Here is an 8,488-nt window from a genome sequence, read left to right as displayed (position 1 = left end):
GTGAGGTGGGGTGGGCTTGAGGTGGAGGTGAGGGTGGGGGTACACTTTGAGTGACACTTTGGAACCAGCAATCATAATGCTATAACTTTTTTTAAATAATTATGGAAAGGGATAAGTCTTCCATAAAAGTTAAAATTCTCAATTGGACTAAGGTAAACTTTAAGGATATGAAGCAAGAACTTTCAAAAGTTGATTAGAGTAGACTGTTTGCATGTAAGGGGATGAATGACATGAGAGGCCATCAAACGTGTGATAACAAGAGTTCAGAAATATTGTGTTCCTGTTAGAGTGAAAGGTAAGGCTGGTAAGATTAGGGAGGACAGAGTTAAAAATCAGGCAGAACTGCAGAATCAGGTATTGCTGGAGAGTCATGTGTGGTGCTGGGAAAGCGCAACAAGTTAGGCAGCTTCCGAGGAGCAGGAAAATCAATGTTTTGGGCAAAAGCCCTTCATCAGGAATGAGGAATAGTCCAACAGGTTTATTTGGAAGCACTATCTTTCGAAACACTGCTTCAGGTGGTTGAGGAACAGAATCTGCTCCACACGATCCTGCTCCACAACCACCTGAAGAAGCAGCAGTGGTTCAAAAGCTAGTACTTCCAAATAAACCTGTTGGACTTTCACCTGGTGTGGTGAGATTTTTAACTTTGAGATAGTGAGGACTGCAGATGCTGGAGATCAGAGTTGTGTGGGGTGATGGAAAAGCTGGTCAGGAGGATCGATGTTTTGGGCTTGAGACCTTCATCGGGATTGAGGCTTGTGGGCCAAGAGTGCTGAGAGATAAACTGGAGAGGGGTGGGTTGGGGGTAAGGGAGCGGAGAGTGCGATTAGGTAGATGAAGGTGATAAGTCAGAGAGGAGGGTGGGGCAGATAGGTGGGAAGGAAGATTGACAGGTAGGAATTGTCAAGAGGGGGGTACTGAGTTGGAAGGGTGGACCAGGGATAAGGTGGAGGGAGGGGAAATGAGGGAACTGGTGAAATTCACATTAATCCTATGTGGCTGGTGGGTCCCAAGGCAGAAAATGAGGCGTTCTTCCTCCAGGCGGCGGGTGGTAAGTGTTTGGCGATGGAGATGACCCAGGACCTGCGTGTGCTTGTGGGATGGGGAGTTAGTGTTTGGCCATGGGGTGGTGGGGTTGCTTCATGCGTGTGTTCTGGAGATGTTCCCTGAAGCGTTCTGCTAGTAGACGTCCTGTCTCCCCAATGTAGAGGGGACCGCATCAGGAGCAATGGATAAGTAATTCACGTGTGTGGAAGTGGATGTAAATCTCTGACTGTGGAAGGCTCCTTTGGGGCCTTGGACGGAGTTGAGGGGGGAGGTGTGGCCGCAGGTTTTGCAATTCTTGTGGTGTCAGGGGAAGGTGCCAGGAGGGTTGCTGGGGAGTTTCTATCCACCCCAGTCCAACACCAGCATCTCCAAATCAAGATTAGGGAGCAATAAGATGTATAAAGATATTGAAGTTCTACTCAAGAATAAAAAAGAATCATTGATATGGACAGTTAAGATTAACTGAATTTTAAGGAAATCAGGAAGGTAAAGAGGGGGTATGCAATATCCTTGGCAGCTAAGGTTAAAGATAACCCAAAGAGATTCTGCAAATACTTTAAGAGCAAGAGAGCCACTACAGAGAGAATAAGTCCCTTTAAAGATTAGCAATGTTGTCTTTTGAGTTGAATCTCAGATGGGAGAGATATTTGCATCGGTTTTTACCATTGAGGAAGGAATGGAATGGAGGCTAGAGACTCAGAAGTAAATATTGATGTTTTGAAAGCAGTTCACATTATAGAAGAGGCAGTGCACGGGGTCTTAGAAAACATGAAGGCGGATAAATCTCAGGACCTGATCAAGTATATCCCAGGAAGTTGAGAGGAAATTGTGGGGCACTTATAAGCAATATTTGTACATCCACAAACTTGGTAAGGACTGGACAGTGGCTGATTTAAAAAAAAACGAAAGAACTGTGGATGTTCTAATTAAAAACAAAAACAGAAATTACAGGAAAAGCTCAGCATCCGTGAACAGAAATCAGAGTTAAAGTTTCATGTCCGGTGACATTTCCTCGGAACCGATGGTAGCTAGGAAAATATCAGCTTTTACAATACTGTATATAGAAAATAGGGTAGGGGAGGGGATATGGAGTAAATTATAGGTGGGGATACAGCCCAAAGAGAGACAAAGGAGTCTGGCTAGGAATGTGAATAGCTGTTAATGGAGACTGTTAGCGGCTAACAGGAGGTAGTGTGTAATGGCATTCAATGTGATAACAAGGCCTGGTGTGTGGGGCTGGGGCATGGTAGAGTTCAGGCCCTAAAATTATTGAATTGTATTGAGTCTGGAGGACTGCAGGGTTCCCAAGCAGAAAATGAGGTGCTGTTCTTTCAGCTTGCACGAAGCTTCACTGGAACACTGCAGCAAGCCTGAGACAGATGTTGGCCAGGGTGGTGTGATAAAATGGCAGGCAACTGGAAGCTGAGGATATATTTCGCAGGCAGAACGTAGATGTTCTATGAAGCAGTCACCAATATAGAGGAGACCACAGTGTGAGCAGCGAATGCAGTAGATTGTGTGAAGCGCCAGTAAAGTGCTGCTTAATCTGAAAGGTATGTTTGGGCCCTTGGATGCTGAAGAAGGAGGAGATAAATGGGCAAGTGTTACACCATTGGCGGTTGCAGGAGAGAATGGTCTAGGGCTGTGGGGGAGCACAGTGTTGGGAGTGAAGGAAGAGTGGACCAGGATGTCCTGGAGAGAACGGTCCCTGCGGAAAGCAGACGATGGAGGAGTGTCTGGTGGTCGCATCTCGCTGGAGGTGGCAGAAATGGCAGCTGATGATCTTCTAGATGTAGATGCTGGTGGGATGGTAGATAAGTACTAAGGGAACCCTATCACCATTGCGGGAGGGAAAAGAAGGGGTGAGGCCAGAAGATGAGTTGGACCTGGTTGAGGGCCCTGTCAACAACTGCTGAGAAATGGTGTTGGTGAAGAAGGTAGATATTTCGGAAGCTCCCTTATCGAAGTTGGCCTTGTTGGAACATATGCAACGGAGAATGAGGAACTGGGAGAATGGAATAGAGTCCTTATAGGAAGTGGGGTGCGAGGATATATAGTCCAGATAGTCGTGGTGCCGGTGTGTTTATACTAGATATTAGCAGTCAGTCTATCCCCAGAAATGGAATCAAATGTCGAGGAAGGAAAAGAAGGGAAGAGTCCGAAGGTGGAAGTGAGGGTGAGGTGGAAAGTGGAAGCGAAATTGATGAATTTTTCCAATTCCAGGTGAGAGGGAAACAGCACCGATGATATCTCACTATATTAGAAAAAGATTTGAGTGGGGGCCAGAATAAGAATGGAAGAAGGAATGTTCCACATATCCCACAAAGTGCCCGTGTGGATTCCCATGGGCACCACCTGACATGAAGAAAATGAGAGAAGTTGCTCAGGACGAGGATGAACTTGGCCAAGCTGAGGAGGGTGGGTGGGGATGGTTCAGACCTCTGCTCCAGGAAGAAGTGGAGAACCTTGAGACGGTCCTGGTTGGCTGGAGCCTTGCAAAGTGGAAATTCTGAAACCGGTGTAAAGTGTCAAAGGTATCACAAATATAAGTGGGCAGAGATTGACCAGGGGCAAAAGACAGAGTCAAGGTAGGAAGAGATAAGTTATGTGAGGCAGGAGTAGATTGAAACAATAGGTCTGTCTGGGCAGTCCTGTTTGTGAATTTTCAGAAGGAAGTAGAAGCAAACTGAGGGACTATCAGCTTGGAGGGGAAGATCACCAGGTGATATGAGGTTAGTAACTGTAGTTGATACACTGGCCTGAAGTGCCATGGTGGGGTCATGGTTCAGTGGAAAATAGGGAGGTATCTGAGAGCTGGCGTTCAGTCACTCCAATGTAGAGGTCAGTCCGCTAATCTACAACAGCACCACCCTTATCAGCGCCTTAATAACAAAAGGCAGGGTTGGATCTAAGCACAAAGAATGCAATCAGTTCAGAGGGAAATAGGTTGGACTGGGTGAGAGGGGCAGAGCAATTGAAGCGATAAGTGTCTTGTCAACAGTTCTCAATGAACAGATTGAGTGAGTACAGATAAAAGGCCATAGGGAGGGGTCTAGGTGGAGGGAGAATGTTGGAGCTGGGCGAATGGGTCTGTGGGATGGGGACAGGACTCTTGTCCAAAGAAATGATCATGGAGGTGAAGATGACTGAAGAAGTGTTTGATGTCATGTCATGCTCAAAATTCATTAAGGTGGAGAAACAGAGGGATAAAGCTGAGACCTTTGCTGAGAAAAGAAGGTTTAGAGGGATGGTGAATATCTGACAGGAGGTGGGGCTGGGAGAAGGGATGGAGTCAGAGGGAAGGGGAGAGCAGAAAAGTTACCTGACAGCCATGGTTATTTCATTTGTTGAGAGGGTGGCTAATGTTTGCCATTGTTTAAGAAAGCTGTAAGGAGAAGCCTGGAAACTAGAGACCCGAGAGTCTTGACATTGGTGGTGAGTAAGTTGTTGAAAATTATTCTGAAAGGTAGAATTTGCACATATTTGGAGAGGCAGGGAATAATTAGGGAGAGCTAGTGTGGTTTCGTGCAAGGGAAATTACATCTCTCAAACTTGATTGAGTTTTCTTTTGAGGAAGTAACCAAAACGATTGAGGACAGAACGGTAGACGTTGTTTCCATGGACTTTAGTAACGCCTTTCACAAGGTTCTACAGTGGAACCTCGATTATCCAAGGACATGAGCGGGGAGTAGTTTGTTTGGTTAACTGAATTCCAGATAACGTAGTTTAACCAAGCATCGGGACCTTGCGATCTTGCTGGATAATCAGAAATTCAGATAATTGAATGCCGAATAATTGGGGTTCCTCTGTACATGGTGGACTCATTAGAGCACGTGAGATTATGGGTGAGCTTGCCAGTTGGATACAAAATTGCCTTGATGATAGGAGGCAGAGGGTGGTGATGGAGGATTGTGTCTCGCAGTGCTGTTTCGAATGTCTTGATGCTGCACGCTCTCTGCTGCTGTGCCTTCACCAGCTGCCCGGATACGCCTTGGTGTAATATTTTGCCCTCCGTCGGCAAAGATCCCCAGTGGAGGGCCCTCAGCGAAGGAGTCCTCCCTTATACCGGGGTTCTGGGGTGGAGGGTGCTGTATGCAGCGGTCCTGTGCAACCAGCAACTGAGCAAGTTTACCAGGTGCCAGACCATGTACACGTTCTGTGATCTGGAGGAGATGGCTTTTTTAGATTCAGATTAGATTCCCTACAGTGTGGAAAGAGGCCCTTCGGCCCAACCATCCACACCGACCCTCTGAAGAGTAACCCACCCAGACTCATTTCCTTCTGACTAATGCACCTAATACTATGGACAATTTAGCATGGCCAGTTCACCTGACCTGCACATCTTTGTGACTGGGGGAGGAAACCGGAGACCCACCCAGACTCATTTCCCTCTGACTAATGCACCAATTTAGCATGGCCAGTTCACCTGACCTGCACATCTTTGTGACTGGGGGAGGAAACCGGAGCATCTAGAGGAAACCCACGCAGACACAGGGAGAATGTCTTCCGCTTGTACGACGAATACGTTCATCTGCAGCCCATTCTTAGTTTTTTTGAAGGGGCAGCTGTTCAAATTTTGGTTGCACATCAGTCCCATCCTCCTGATGTATGATCACCTCATGTGGCAATTGGCAGACAAGTGTCCGAGCGTTCTCATGGCTTTGCTCCTGGGCCTGGCCTGGATGACCATCGACTGGTCCAAGCAGTGGGTCGAAGGGGGGCTCATTCCTGACTCTCTGCCCCTCTTTCACTATTATGTCCACACTAGGGTGTCCCTGGAGAGGGAGCAGGCAGTGCTCACGGGCACGGTTGAGGATTTTCAAGATCGCTGGGCGCTGTTGGGGCTAGAGTGCATTATTTACCTGGAAAATGATATTTTGATTTAGTTAATTGTCTTTGAAGTATAAGTTTCCATTTTGCTTTTTGGGTTTGCATTTTGTTTTATTTGGTGTCCCGGGAAGAGGCCTGTCTTATTTTTCCCGTTGTTCTGATTTTGGCCCAGTTGGAAGAGCCAGGGAAGCTTCTATTTTAGCCCTGTACTGTCCCTGTCTCAGGTGTGCTTGATGGGGATTGGTGTGAGGAGAATTTTATCTTTAGTTGAAATGAACAGGGGAATTGCCTCTGGATTTTAAACCATTGTTGTCCCTATCCCAGGAGTGTTCAGTGTGGATGGCGCTGAAGAGATTTATTCATTTATTTGTTTGTTTCATTATTTGTTTTTCTTTTATTTTGCTCCTTTATTTTAATTTTGTCCCTGTGTGGTCCCTGCCCAAAAGAGGTTGATGGGAACAGAGTCATGGTAGAGCCATGTTTTGCTTGTTTACCCATTTTTTGCTTTTCCGTAATATGGTCTTCACTTTTGTTAAACAAAGTCAAAGCAGCTCTATTTTGTGTTTCCAAAGAGCAGAGTGTGCTTTGCTCTGTTTTACTCTGTGCTGTCCCCGTCCTGGAAGTGTCAGATGGGGCCAGTGTTGGCGTGGCTTTCGCATGTATTTTCTGTTTACCCTTTGCGTTTAGGGGAGTGGACGATTGTTTTGCCAAAACGGCCATTAACAGGTCCAGGCATCAGGCTGGCCGAGGCCTTTTGTGACCAACGTATGCCGCGGGGACTGGAAGGCATCGTAAACCTGAACAATAACATTTTGATTTAGTAAATCTTTCTGTTTCAGTAGTATAAGTTTCACAGAACAATACAGCGCAGAACAGGCCGTTCGGTCCTTGATGTCGCGCCGACCTGTGAACTAATCTAAGCCCAACCCCCTACACCATCCCGTCATCATCTATGTGCTTATACAAGGAATGTTTAAATCTCCCTAATGTGGCTGAGTTAGCTACATTGGAAGGCAGGGCATTCCATGCCTTTACCACACTGAGTAAAAAACCTGCCTCTGACATCTGTCTTAAATCTATCACACCTGAATTTGTAGCCATGCCACAAGCTGACGATGTCTTCCTCGGAAAAAGACTTCCACTGTCGACCCTTTCTAATCCTCTGATCGTCTTCCATTTTGCTTTTTGGGTTGTTACCCCAGGAAGAGGGCTGTCTTATTTTCCCTTGTTTTCAATTTTTGACCCCCTGGAAAAACCATGGGGTTGTTATTTTATCAAGAAATATTTATTCCACATTTTGACCCTTGTCCGTACCCAGAGAGTGGTTGGTGGGGGCAGAGAAAAGCCATTTTTTTTTTTGTTCTGCTTTTCCCAACGTCTGTGGCATTTCAATTTGGTTCAAAAGTCAAAACTTTTACTTCTCTGTTTTTAAAAGGGAGAGTGAGCTTTGCCCCAGGCTTAACCCAGTGCTGTCCTCATTCCAAGAAAGTCTGATGGGGTGATGTCAGGGGAGGGGGGACCTTTTTGAATAAAAGAGTGGAGGGTTGTTTTTCAGACTGGAGGCCTGTGACCAATGGTGTTTGGGACTGGGTCCATTTTTGTTATTGATACACATGATTTGGATGAGAATATAGGAAACATGATTAGTAAGTTTGTGGATGACATCAAAATTGGTGGTATGGCAGATAGTGAAGGTTATCTAAGATGACAAAGAGATCTTGGTCATTTGGGTCAATGGGCTGAGGAGATGCAGATGGAGTTTAATTTGGATAAATGTGAGGTATTGCATTTTGGTAAACCAAACAGGGGCATCACTTGGACAATTAATGATAGGGCCCTGGGTAGTGTTGAAGAAGAGAGACTTAGGGGTTCAGGTACATAATTGTTTGAAATTTGCATCACAGGTAGACCGGGTGGTTAAAAAGACATTTAGCACGTTTGCCTTCATTGCTCAGACCGTTGTGTATAGGACATTGGTGAGGCCTCTTCTGGAGTACTGCGTGCAGTTCTAATTGCCCTGTTATTGGAAAGATATTATTAAACTGGAGAGGGTACAGTTACGGTTTACAAGGATGGTGCTGAGAATGGAGGGTTTGAGATACAAAAGTAGACTTAAGGATGGGACCTTTCCACTGGAGTGTAGGAATTTGAGGGTTGACATTACAGAGGTTTATAAAATTGTGAGCGGCATAGTTAAGGTGAATAGCAAGGGTCTTTGGGGAGTTCAAAACTAGGGGACTTATTTTTAAGGTGAGAGGAGAAAGATTTAAAAAGAACATGAGGAGCAACTTTGTTGTACTGAGTGGTTTGTGTGTGCAGAGAATTGCCAGAGGAAGTGGTGGGTGCAGGTACAGTTATTCAAATGCCTCTTAAATATTATAAATTCATGAATAGGAAAGGTTTGGAGGGGTATGGGCCAAGCGCAGGAAGGTGGAACTAGTTTAGTTTGGGAACGTGTTCAGCGAGGATTGGTTGGACTGAAGGGTCTGTTTCTATCGTGTCATTCCATACTATCAGACACAGGGTCACAATGAGGGTACAAGGTGTGTGAGTATGGAGGACTGGGGTGTGAGGGTGGAGGGAAAATAGGTGAGTTGTTGGGGGGTGGGGG

The 8,488-nt window shown here is 45.9% G+C and overlaps 1 protein-coding gene across 2 annotated transcripts in view; it reads left to right on the top strand.

The window, feature by feature from the left end:
• The window catches only part of pyroxd1 (pyridine nucleotide-disulphide oxidoreductase domain 1), a 28,361-nt gene that overhangs the window by 369 nt on the left and 19,504 nt on the right, over window positions 1–8,488 (top strand). The window lies entirely within an intron of this gene.

Source organism: Chiloscyllium plagiosum, chromosome 23 (genome assembly GCF_004010195.1).
Source record: "Chiloscyllium plagiosum isolate BGI_BamShark_2017 chromosome 23, ASM401019v2, whole genome shotgun sequence".
Lineage (NCBI taxonomy): Eukaryota > Metazoa > Chordata > Chondrichthyes > Orectolobiformes > Hemiscylliidae > Chiloscyllium > Chiloscyllium plagiosum.
Note: the sequence above shows the minus strand (reverse complement) of the source record. Positions and strands in the feature narration are given on the sequence as shown.